Below are 14,005 nucleotides of genomic sequence, written 5' to 3'. Positions count from 1 at the left end.
AGATGCTTTGGTGTATCCAAGCATCAAGTAACCTACAACATTCTGCAAAATTACTAAACTATATGTACTTAAATGTCTTAAGAGATTCTGTATGAGTCTTACCTCTTTCTCCACGCAAAACAAATGAAACAAGTTAAATGAATACTAATGGCTTGCACCTGGACTTGTCGGATTGTACCAAGTTGATAGAGGAGGAGGGATACAACAAAAGGAGAATTCCATTTTGTTTCTGAAGCACACAAGGTCTGATTTTTTTCCAGGAACAAGAAAAAACTATTTGAGTAATATTTTGTAACTTTCATTCAATATTTCAAAGTTAAATAGTTTATCATACATTTTTCTTTATTTAAGAGGCAACAGTTAGATGGTATCTCCCACCAGCAATGTTGTCACTTCTTTTAATCATTTCTGTTCAATCAATTAATCATGTTTATTTGTATAGCACATTTGAGCAGCAGGGCAGTTCCAAACACTTGTTTTTATGATAAAGATCCAACATAAACTGTTGTCTAATGGCAGACACAACACCTGCAGAAAAAGGTTGGCTGATGTACCTGCCAATAGACAATTTAGACTACCTAGACAATCTACATGTATGCAGAGTAGCGACATTGAGATTACGACAAAATATACATTTTAAAAGTTTTGTGCTAACAGTAACATAAGTAATCATGATATTTTTGGCACTTTAAATATTTTTAAATAAATGCTTTTTATTTTTATATTTGTAATTATGTATTATTCCATGACTGGTTATCCCTTCTTTCAAATTCAAAAATACTTTATTGATCCTAAAAGGGAAATTAAATTAAAAAAAAGCTTGGGTCCTCTACCACAAGCCTTGGAGCGTGAGTGGTCTTCACAGTATATTAGCAGTTCCCAAAGGTGTGCTTCTCTGTATCAAGAGGTCTGATGTATCTCCAGGTATTTGTTTGAGTCACTCTTCCAGTTTAGGGGTCATTACCCTGAGGGTTTCAGTGACCACAGGCACTACTGTTGACTTCAACTTCCACATTCTTTGTAACCACCTAAGACCCAAACTCTTGCATGGCATGCATTATTAATTCATCTGATATTTGGGTTGATTGGGACCTAATGATTGCAAAAACAAAGAATTATCTTTTTACATGATATCTGGACATCATTTTTCTCAGAAAAATACTTATTCATTTTAAATCACCATGTTTAGCACCATGGTAAAGCTATACAGTTGCTAACTTTTGTAAACTTACACAACAAAAGAAACACTGAACATCTTGAGTCTAACCTGTAATGTGTTATAATCTTCCACCACCACTAAGTCATAAAATAATGGCCTAACGTGTGGACACCAGACCCCATCTAGAACAAAATTTAGTATTGTGGACTAGACAGTCCAAAATAAGTCATCCACTTATGTGGACAAATTTTTTCTCAGGTTCTAGGAGGATGATGGTTCTTTTTAGTCTTTGGTATTTCTCTAGTTTTTTCTGTACCTTCTGTTCATTCAGGATAGCTACATCATAACAACTGCTTTGCTCTGCTGCTCAATGATCACCATGTTCAGTTGGTTTGCTTTTCCTGTTTTGTCTTCCTGTATATGGAAGGCCCACAGAATCTTAGCTTGTTCGTTTTCTACCACCTTGTGTGGCATTTCCCATTTTAAAGAGGTGTGTTCAAGGTTATATTCCCTTCAGATGTTTCTTCACACTATTCTGGGTACTTGGTTGTGGCGTTCCATGTATTCTTATCATGCTACCATCTTGCATCCTGGTGTTAGCTACTAGATTGTCTCAGGGGACTCATTGCATAGCATTCACTGAATATCTTGCTTGGTATTACAAATCTGGGTCGTTATTGCTCTGGTTCTAGGGACCTGCTTATGTGCCATCATGAATACTGCCTCTGTGCTGTGGTTCAGTCTAAGACTTTGTCAAATGGAGCTGTCAGTGCATACCTGTTGATTGTCTGGACCTTGTTTCTGTCATTGGACTTGCCTTACTATTTGTAAGTACAGTGGCTTGCAAAAGTATCCATAGCCCTTGAACTTTTCCATATTTTGTCACAACTGCAAATATATTTTCACAGAATTTTATGGAAAATAAAAGCTAAAAGTCCAGTATTCAGCCCCCGTCCCCTGAATGCAACCAATTGTCTTCAGAAGTTGACTGCTAATGGTAAAAATTCAACTCCTCTATGACTGCCACAAAAGTTGGCTAAGAGAATATTGGGGAACAAACAGCATGAAGTCCAAGGAACACACCAGACAGGACAGGGATAAAGTTGTGGAGAAGCTTAAAGCAGGCTTAGGCCATCTCACAGAGTACTGTTCTATTAATCATCTGGAAATGGAAAGAGCAAATCACACAGCTGTGAACCTACCAAGAAAAGGTCATCCACCTAAACTTACAGGCTGAGCAAGAAGAGCACTGATCAGAGATACAGCCAAGAGGCTCATGGTGGATCTGGATGAAATGCAGAGATATCCACACCTCAGGTGGGGGAATCTGTCCACAGTATAAACTATTAGTCATGCACTGCAAAAATGTGGTTTTATGGAAGAGTGGCAATAGAAAAGCCATGGTATAAAGAAAACTATAAGAAGTCCCTATAACTATGAGAAGTTGCAGTTTGCCAAAAGCCATATTGGGATACAGCAAAAATGATGAGACAAGACCAAAATGAACTTTTTGGCAAAAATGCAAAGCACTATTTGTGGTGGAGAACAAACACTGCACATCAATCTGAACACACCTTCCCCACTGACAAACATGGTGGTGCCAGAATCTTGCTCTGAGGGTGCTTCTTTTCTTCAGGGACAGGGAAAATTGTTAGAGTTGATTGTAAGATGGACTAAGCCAAATACAGGGTAATCTTGGAAGAATACCTGAACACACCTGAACCTGGAGTCTGCAAAAGACTTGAGGCTGGGGCAGAGGTTCACATTCCAGAAGGACAACTACCCTAAACATAAAGCCAGATCTACAATGGAATGGTTTAAATAAAAACATATTTATGTGTTAGAATGGCAAAGTCAAAGTCTAGACATAAACTCAGCAGAGATTCTTTGGCAAGATCTGAAAACTGCTGACAAGTCAATTTTATTTGTATAGCATATTTCAGCCACAAGGCCAAAGTGCTTTACATCAAAGAACTAAAAAGTCATAAAAATAACATACATTTACCATAAAAAGAAAAACAAAGAAATTAAATTCAAAGTAAAATCAAAATTAAAATCATATACATAAAATGTATTGATACATCTACCAATGATTAAGATTCAGAAACAACTGTAAATTGGTGTGGTTTTAGCCTTGATTTAAAGGAATTCAACTGTGTTGCCGTTTTCTGGAAGTTTATTCAAGATTTGTGGTACATTGAAGCTAAATTCTGCTTCAAAATGCTTGGTTCTGGGGATGCAGAGCAGACCAGAATCAACAAACTGTTAGCAGTGGAATTGTTTGGTGAAAAAATTGCTTTATTATGGTTTATATTTATTTTAATCCATGCACTTATTCCACACATTTATTATTCATAATATTTTAATTAAACAAAATTTGATCAAAATATATATTAATTTCTGTATATTTTTAGGTGCCACATACATTCCAAGGTTGGGTTTAGGCATCCAACTAACCTTTATAAATATTCAGTCTTATAGCACAGAGTAATCATATTGCCATCTCATCCCCAGTGTAAGAGTTGGCAATTTACACACAATTCATGTGTGTAAACAGCGACACGTGAATTAGAAAGACACTGTAGTAATTAGCAGGACCTTCCGGCAGACAACCAATCAGAATGAGAGGTTGTGTGAATATTCATGAGGTCCTGCTATTACACAAACCTGCCATAGGGGGCGCTGTGGTGATACACAGATTATACACAAAATCAGGTTTATGTGTATTAACCGGACATCTCGTTTTTTTTGCATTTTTGGGGTTATTAGACCAATAGAAACCTTTCTACGCTTTTAGATTTTTGTCAAAATTAGCAGGACACCGCTCCTGTCCCGTTAATTCAAAATGTCCTGCTAGTGTTGTGTGTATTCTGACGAAATGTCCTGCTAAACCACATTTACCAACGCACACACACACACACACACACACACACACACACACACACACACACACACACACACACACACTGCAAGGTTCTAAAGACACAACACAGTCCCACCCCTACAAGGAGTCCAGTCTGGTCTGTCGCCATGCTTTTCCTGACCCGAGGAAAAGCATGGTGTTTGGGAAAAATTCATTCTACAGTTTTTCTGTCACAATGTTGAAAGACAAAAAGATTGATGAAGCAGAGAACGCTATCTGAAGCTATTTCACATTCATGGTTTCCTACAGCTAATTCTAGTTTACGCATTAATCATTACCTATATTTAAAAGTAATTAGACATTTATTATTTTTTAACAATTTCAGAATATCTACATTAGGAAAGAAAAGCTCAGGCAGGATCATAAAAACATTCTTATTTTACAGACTCGACAGCGATTGTGGCTCAGTGAATGGCGTCGCCTGGCAGTTGGAAGATTGTAGGTGGAACATGCTGATGTTCCCCTGGAAAAGGCACCTAACCACGAGTCATCTACTGATCTGTGCATCAGTGTGCGAATGTGTGTGAATGTGGCTCTAGTGTGAAGCCCTTTGAGAGGCCAGTAGGACTAGAAAATCACCAGCTGAGAACTTTTTCCTTGGACTTTGAAGGAAAGCAGGGTTCGATCTGGTGTGTTGGTGTAACATACACACACTCAGCTGGAAATAGCAGCTTACAGATTCTGACCTTATGATTAGGATGGAAATGTTTCATCACAAGTAGATCTGAAATAGGAGGTAAAACGTTCTGAGAAGTTCATTGGGTTTATTTTTATTTATCTTTACCACTTTAAAGACATTATTTACAGAGGTAAAGACAATGCAGTGCTGGTGATGCTGTCAGAGCTGATAAAACACAAAGCGTCCAAAATGGTGAGTTGGATCGCCTGCAGACTGAGCGAGGCGGAGGGCAGGACGTGAACTGGAGCCAGCCGACTCCATTAAAGAGAACGGTGAGTTTATTAGCCGGCATCGGCTTTGATGAAAAGCCCTCACTATAAAAAAAAATTACTAGACAATAAAAATTCTTTGGAGTCTGTGATGAAAACCGGTCTGCAGAGAGCAAATGTGAACAGAGGTAGTCTGCCAGCAGACTGAGTGTCACCTGAAGGAAGTGTGTGTTTTAGGGACGGCAGGCAGGTGCACCGTCCTGAGCTTTTAGGCCCTGCAGCAGGGGGTTCTGATAAATCAGGTCAGTGGCAGGATCTGTGACACATGAAAGATGGTTATTGTTTCAAAAGAATAATAAGCTCTTTCTGTTCCCAGTCAGTTCTTCTTTTCATCAAACTCACTGGGTAAATTCTGTAACTGGGAGAACAATGTGTAAGACGTAACATATGGATAATGTACTACGTTCCAATGGGATTTACAGAGTGCCTTTTTTTAATATGCTAAATTAATAAAACATGAATGTTTAATTAAATGTTTAATTAAATGTTTAATTAATTTGTCATACTTTGCAAACATGACAAACACACATTTGTCATGTTCATAAAAAAGCAAACCAAAACCAAACCACCAGAACAAAATGTCACATTTTCACAGCGGATTTTAAAGAAGGTGACTGGATGAAGGTTCTCATCTGTTTGCAGATTCTCATCACAGATTTTTGTTCTAACACAGAGAAAGCAGCTGCCTCCTTGAAGGGGTGGGACTGTGTTGTGTCTCTGGAACCTTGCAGTGTGTGTGCGTGTGTGTGTGTGTGTGTGTGTGTGCGTGTGTGTGTGTGTGTGTGTGTGTGTCATGTAGACTAAGAGACCGCCCAGGTGAGACATTTGAACCTTTTATTTTCTCCTCAGGTCATGCATGGGGTCATCGCCACTGTTCTGGTCTCTGCAGATAAAGAGCTAAAGAACTCTTGACTCTCTCACCAGTGGTGTGTGTGTAGGTGTGTGTGCGTGTGCATGCGTGTGTAAAGTCCAGTCTTTTCATTTCTTCTAGCTAAAATAGGTATTTGGAATCATGTGAGTGAAAGTAATGATTAATTTTATACTGTTGCATTGTTTTCATTTTTCCCTTTTTTCTTGTCTGCATATTGTTCCTGTTCTCCAGAAGAGAGATGGCTCCTTGGGGTCCCAAGGATTCTTCCAAGGTTACCTGGTCTTTCTGAGTTTGCATTCTTGACAAAAGGTCAATTTCGTTTCCAGTGAATGTTGCACTCCACTGTGGCTGTCCCTGGTCCGGTCCAGTCCGGTCCTGTCCAGTCTGGTCTGTCCAGATCCTCATGGACAGGATCTGGACGTGTAGTCACGGACAGAAGAGTTCTCTGGTTTGGGAACTTCAGGGTCTCATGGTTGTTTCTTGCAGATGATGCTGTTAGGTTGGCATCTTTATGTCATGATCTTCAGTGTATTACAGACATGTGACGTGTGAAGCTGTTGGGTTGAGAGGCTCTAAGACTGAAACTCTCGAATGGAAACAGGTTTCTCTCTAACTAACTATCCTTAGCATTCACAAAAGCAGAGCATGTGAGCAGTGTTCAAATGAGCATGATTGACAGCGCTAAAACCCGCCTCCTGGCTCTGATTGGTTGTTTCCAGTTAGCACTGGGAGAGAGGTTTTTCTTTTATCTCTCACACCATAGTGCCACAATTTAGTGACAGTTTCGACAAATATGTAAAATAATATTTTTTCAAAATGTTACATACTGCAACTTTAAACTACAAATTATTCCAGGTAAGCAAAGTGTTATTTAGTAATATCTTCTTCTTTTACATAGAACACACCATGTCCTGCAGATTTGCTATATCCTGTATGTTTTTTTTTTTTTTTTTTGTATTTTAGACAATCAAATTATTTTCTTCCAGCTTCTGACATGAAGGTAAAAAGCAAAACTTATGAACTTCTCACCGACTGTTGTTGACATTTCACTTCTTTCTTCCCACTGGGACTCGTTTTTCCTTCCTGGCCTCACACCCCTCGCTGTCTGATCTAGTATTTCCACAGCTCAATCCCTCCACTTTCCACTGTGTCCATATGTTATAGATGGAAAACAGCTGGTTGTCTCCTGAATTTCCCAGCATCCCTTTGCTTTTGGAAGACTCCCCCCGGTTTTCACTCTTTTTTTGTCTGGATGGAAACAATGACAAATTGCAAACAGATCCATCCATATTCAGCTGTTTTGATCAATGGCTTACTGCTTAATTAATGATACTACACACACTCATACACACGCACACAGTCGCACACACGCACGCACACACACACACACACGCACACACACACACACACACACACACACACACACACACACACACACACACACACGCACGCACACACACACGCACACACCCACGCCCACGCCCACACACACACACACACACACACACACACACACACACACACACACACACACACACACACACACACACACACACACACACACAACAGACCTACAGAATTTGCAAAATTAGGCCTGTCCAGACTGTGCTTCCCTTCCAAAGGACTTTCTCCAGTTCAACCTGACAGCTGATATTGTTTGTAGAAACTTACATAATCAAAACAACATTGCATAATAATTCTACCACCACCATTCTATCTCTCTTGAGGATTTGTTGCATAATTTGAAGAAATGCTTAGCTAAGTGTCGCAAAATGACAGACCAATTTGCCATGCGCCTCATATTCTGACAGTCATCGTAGGAACCAACATTTTTTCCCCATTTCTTAGCAATCTGAGCCCGACTGACTGTTCTAGTTGGTGACACCAGGAATCTGCCACAAGAGCTGTGGATTTTAGAGACGTATATTGAAATCCTAAGATGGGCCGACATCATGAAACACATCTGTAGCAGCAATTTTCATGAGCTTAAGTTATAAAAATAATATTTTTTGCAATTAAGATAATGACTGAAACTTTTGTTTTTTGTTTTCTGCTGTGGAAACTGAGAACTCACCATCAAATATTTGTTAGAATGACATGCTAATTTTCCATCGTCTCTCTTGGGAGATGCAGAGGCTGGAGTTCGGATCATAGCTTGATTAAGGTCTATTCTTGCTCTAGTATGTCTGTCTTACCTCTCCTATAAAGAGAGAAGAGCTGATCAGAATGTGGCGGCTGTTGGTGTTAATTCAACATTTTTTAAATGTGACCAACACGGACTGGATGGCTTCCTTCACTTCCTTCACTGCCATTGCTAAAACAGCAGACAGACTATTCTAGAACTGTGCAGAAAATCAACTTCATTGTTCACAGCTTCTACTTATGTTTGCTGATCAGAGTTTCTACCAGAGACATTTTACTTTCTTTGTTAAAGCAACAAACTCAGTGCTGTAATCATCTGATTTTCAGACCATTGATCTATCTGGTCTAATGCATAACAATGACCTGTTTTTAACTTTTGAAAACAGGTTTTTGCTTCATGTTTTCAGTAATTTCTTAACAAATAATTTGACAAAACTCAGCAATAGAAACACACATTTGACCAAATGTTCTTTCCAGTTTAATATTTCCACCCAGCCAACAACTTAAAGACCTGTTTATCTTCTTCCCAGACCCTTTGGTCAGGCATCCTCACAGCACATCCTCTGTCTAACATCTGGTTTGGCGAGACATTTAATTTCACTGTTACGTCAGGCACACACACTTCCAGTAGAGGCCATTAGAAACACGATGCTGGACAAGTCTGGAGCGGCCAGACAAAGGAGCCTTTTCAGCGTTGCATCAGAATTTGCACCTCAGTCTGGAGTCTAACAGCAGCGCTAAAACAACACTGAGGTGCAGAATGCTCAGAGACATATGATTGGGCCTGAGGGCATTCAGGCAGGAGAAATGGTTTTTGAAATTTAAAGTTGCAGTTTCCCATTTTATTAAGTAGGCTGCTTCTTTGTGTCAGCTTAAACAGCAGCTTAAATACCTAAGATCAGGACTGTCAGTGTTGCATGAAACATCGCTGAAGCTACAGACGCTTTCACAACGGAGTGAGAGAGAGAGAAAGAGAGAGAGAGAGAGAGAGAGAGAGAGAGAGAGAGAGAGAGAGAGAGAGAGAGAGAGAACCTCCACCAATGAGGAACAATCAGCCTCAAACCTTCTGCTAGAAACTAAACTCTGGACCACTATGCATACCTGGATTCCAAAGACACAAAATCGTTTTCATGGTGGCCATCACTATGTTTTGATAGTACTAGTTTGCTCATTCTCATGAGTGAACTTTGAAGTGAAGTGAACCTCCGAGCGCTTGAGGAGGGAGCTAGAGAACGGCTGACCGAAATTAGCGTTCATAAATCAAATTAATCTTGAGCTAAACGCTGCTTGCTCGGCGGATAGTGGAAAATCCAATATCCAACTCGAAACTAACTTCATTGCAGTCGGTAACACAATAAAACCACCGAGATGAAGTTTGTTTTGGTCTGTGGCCTGTAAAGATGGCACCGAGCGACTGCACCTAAACGCCCCACAACGTCTGACCCAGTGGCGTTGGTTCCAAAGCTCTATTGGCCAAAACAACTTTGCCAGCAATAACAGGTTCTATACATTCCTCCTGGTCCGTCTTTAATTGTTCAATAATTGGAAGCCTGGCCAAAACGGACTGAACGGCTGAACCGCAGAAACTCCTCCTCCGGTTCGCTCTCAGATCACTGTGAGGTATATTACCGAGTGGAACTAGCAGACTGCTGCGCACATTCAAAATGAGGGCAATTAACACATGACCCAATACCGAGTGTGTGCGTGTGTGTGTGCGTGTGTGTTCATGGTTCCATTGCAAAGGAAATTAACAGGCAGTCAAACTAGGCTGTGTCAGGGTTTTTAGCTCAGGCTGTGTTTAGACAGGGTGTGCTGTGGAGGAAGAACAACACAGAGGAGTGAAATGAAGCTGAAATCAGCAGAAGTGGGGGTTTACTGTGTCACACACTAACAACCACAAATCTACAAATGTTTACAGGAGAGATTACTGTAGTTGCCTCATCATGAGCTGTCTGTCTCAGGTTAGAAGATTTTTCTTAAGCTACGATTCAGGTCAGTCCAACACTTTCGCAAACGCTTCAACAAGAGAAGAAACACGTACACACACGCCCACACACATGCACATATACACACACGCCCACACACACGCGCATAGGAACTCAACCACTGAGAGTACACCAGAGGACTTGCTGCCAGCCATTGTCAGGTTGCCATATGAATGTCAGAGAACCAATCAACACTCAGCTAGCTGTCAGTGCAGCATGACATTACATCTGTGCTCACTGCTTAAGGACTTAAATGGAGTAATGATGCAGCACTGTTACACCTATATACGTTGCCAACGGAAACTTACAGAGCTGAGTGGGCAAGTTGGTGTAAGTGGGACATGGGTGGGAGGATGAGGTGAGTCTCTAGAGCTTCAGCAGCATATTTCTACATGAAAAAAAAAATCTGTGTACAAACCCATCAGTTCAGTGAAGGCCTCAGAGGTTTGATACAGAACCAACAGCAACAACAGTTGGTAGAGCTGTTGCCTTGCAGCAAGAAGGTTCTGGGTTCAATTCCCAGCCCCGGTCTTTCTGCATGGAGTTTGCATGTTCTCTCTGTGCATGCGTGGGTTTTCTCCGGGTACTCCGTTTTCCATCTAACATTCCGGGCGAGGGGCGGGGTCACCCTGGACCGTCGCCAGTCTGTCGCAGGGCAACACAGAGACACACAGGACAAACAACCATGCACACACACACACACTCACACCTAGGGGCAATTTGGAGAAACCAATTAACCTGACAGTGATGATTTTGGACTGTGGGAGGAAACCGGAGTACCCGGAGAAAACCCACGCATGCACAGGGAGAACATGCCATATTTGATATATGTAGCATTTTCTTTAGCAACTGAAGGTAATATAGTTACTTGATTGAAATATAAAGTGGCACAATGTGTCCAGCACATCAAAACTTGATGAATTGGAGAGAAGTTTGTGACAAAATCTGAAAATTCTCAAGAAATCTGAATGTTTTCACAAAGCCCAGATTCTTTTTAATCAGATAATTTTCACACAGTGAAAATTGTATATACTGTGATTGTTTTGCAACCAAGTTGCAAGTTGTAACTTGTTGCATCACAAAATGATCAGTAAAAAGTAACCTAAAGCAGAAAGTGCTCAAATGACAATCATGGGAAAATTGAAACAAATAAAGGTAAATAAGGATAAATAGAGGCACATAGATATTTCCTGCTATCTGTATCCTGCCATCAGTCTTGATGTCTTATTGGGCTAACAATGGTATTTGAATGTCAAGGTGAAATGTGACGGCAGAGTTTAGACGCTACATTTGGGACAACAACTCACAATAGAACCTGCAGACCAATCAGAGGCAGCAGAGCCTAAAATAATCAAACACTCCCACAAATCAGAGGTCATGATCTCTGATGAGCAAACAAAGGTGTGTGTGTGTGTGTGTGTGTGTGTGTGTGTGTGTGTGTGTGTGTGTGTGTGTGTGTGTGTGTGTGTGTGTGCGCGTGTGTGGGGGTGTGTGTGTGTGTGTGTGTGTGTGTAGGCGTGTTTGTGTGCTTGTGTATAGGTGTGTCCATGAGAAGGGGTGCTGAGAAAGATCACAAACTTCCTGCAGTCAACCAGGAAAAATCAAACTGCGATTCTAAGGATGGCGTGTAAGAACAAGGGAGCATCCCAAGAGCAGATCAATAAAAGCTTTGCCCCAAGAGAAACTAGTGGAGAAAAAGCTACATCCTCCTCACTGAGCTCAGTGTTCTTGTCCGGTCTCAGTCTGTAAGGACCAGCTGAGCTGCTGTGAAGGGGCCTTGCTTTTTGCCTCTTAGGCAAAATCATTACATTTTCAGGAAAAGCTTCTCACAACTGAAATAAAACTCCAGAGAGGGTCTTAAAAATCATTTTCTACTAACTTTAAAGAGTCAGTAGAAAATAAGCATCTAATATTCTAATAAAATATTTTTGATTAGATAATCAAAAATATAAAGGCACTGACCATGTGATTTTTATTTTTATTTTTAATGTTTGTACGGTGGGGAACTTTTTGCTTTATGGCTTTTTATTCTTTCTATTTGTGTACCTTGATACGGTCCTTTTATATTAAAAACTTTTTTGTAATTATTCTCATTTTTTGGAAGAAGTTTGTCAAGTTGTCTGTATTGCACTGAAATATGTTGTGTTTATATTAATTCTACCGTCAGGGAAACTGTTTTTTTTTTTTTTTTTTTACATTAGCAGAATATCGACAAAGATTTGCGCACATAAATGATAAAAGTACATTTGGATGAGGTCCAGCTATGTCTAAATCTATGGTAATACCCCCCATTGAGAAAATGAAAGTCAAGCACAGACAGCACAATCCCCATTTAAAACCAATGGTGTGATTTAAGTGTAAAGGTTTGGTATTTTGCCATCCCATCAGGCAGCCAGATGTGGGCTGTAGAGGAAATCAGATCCCAGGTGTGACAGTTAGGTCAAACACAGCAAACTGATGACCTCACAACTCACAATGAAGAGAGAAAGAGACAGAAGGCGCCGCGCCAGATTACATCTTTGTGTCTTAAATGCAGATTTGAGAATTCACCATTCTTTGTGACTTTACTTAAGGAAGTGTCGTAGATGAACAAAGCTGTGGTCTGGGCTTTGTTGAATAGCCTCTTTATGGGCGGCCTTATTTTCAAGCTGTGCAGTCCACCTGTCTGTTTTACCTCCTTGACAAGAAGCTTTCTGCTAGAGAAGCTGAAGAGGAAGGAGTTCAGGTATCAGCTTAAAACCTTAGTCACCCCTCAGTTTTCCTGTTCTTGTCTTTCTGTTACCATAAATTCCCATTGAGGCCCTCCACAAGCCCTTACAGGTCCGCCCCTTCCCCCATGCTCCACTCTGCTGTCTTTAGCCTGTGCCTTTTAGCCTACTTTGACGGGAAATCAAAGGGAGGCTTTACTGTGTCAACATCACAGGCAGGAGTATCGATGAAAAGCAAGGCCAAGCTGGGGAGAATGCACTGAGCAGATAAAAGCAGGGATCTTGTGTCAAAGCCATTAGGCCGCTTCTTTGATTAAAGTTTAAATCAGGGTTCACTGAACTTGGTCCAAAGAAAGGCAACAAGTGTGAGTAATTTATGGAATGATTCTGTGTCTAGAATTCTAACTTTTCTGTCAGTTTGGCTTAACAGAGGACTTTTAAATACAGCATTAAAACTAAAACCCCCCTTATCAAAAGTGTTAGAAAGCACCCTGTAACATGGCCTTCATACACAGTCAACACTGCAGTAAGCACAAGTTGATCCCAAGCTACGCCACGTTGTCACAGTCTTTGTTAGAACATTTCCACAGAGCAAGTGCCACAGCTCTCCCAAGCCATTTATACTTCAGTTTGCCTAAATGTGCTGCTGCTACAGAATCAATGGCACTGTGACTTAAATATCATAGTAATGAATGTTTCATGGTCTGATTTAATTATATGCACATGATTTACTCATCTAAGCATGCAGGTTCCTTAACATGAAACTCATGGTATAAGTTCATTTCTGATTAATATGGTTAATAATTATCTGGCCACTTGGGGGCACTCATAAGGCATTTAGCACGTGGGTTGTGCTGGTTGGCACTGATCATAAAAATCTTGCTTATTTACAATCTGCAAATCTTTCTCTAGCTCACTCAGCGACTCTCACCTGATGAAGATGACAAGACTCCCAATTCCCATCCCTCCACCCTGTTGTTCCATTCCGAATGAACCCGCTTCTGGAGCCACCCCACCTAACACGATCTACATCATGTATGGGTGATGGTGGCGATGGAGGTAGGAGTTCATCCTGTAACCAGTGGGTTGACGCTTTGATCCCCCACTCCACTGCATGTCCTCAGGTAAGACACTTCAACCACTTCGCCTGCTGGTGTTGGTCTGCTGGTGCGTGGCAGCCTGGACACTGTCAAACTGCCCAAAGGCAGCTCTGGCTACTGTCCAATACCTTACCACCATCAGAGTGTGAATGGGTGAATGACTTACTGT

This window comes from Poecilia reticulata, chromosome 23 (genome assembly GCF_904066995.2).
Source record: "Poecilia reticulata chromosome 23, P_reticulata-male-v2, whole genome shotgun sequence".
Lineage (NCBI taxonomy): Eukaryota > Metazoa > Chordata > Actinopteri > Cyprinodontiformes > Poeciliidae > Poecilia > Poecilia reticulata.
The sequence above is the reverse complement of the archived record's forward strand: the minus strand, read 5'-3'. Positions refer to the sequence as shown.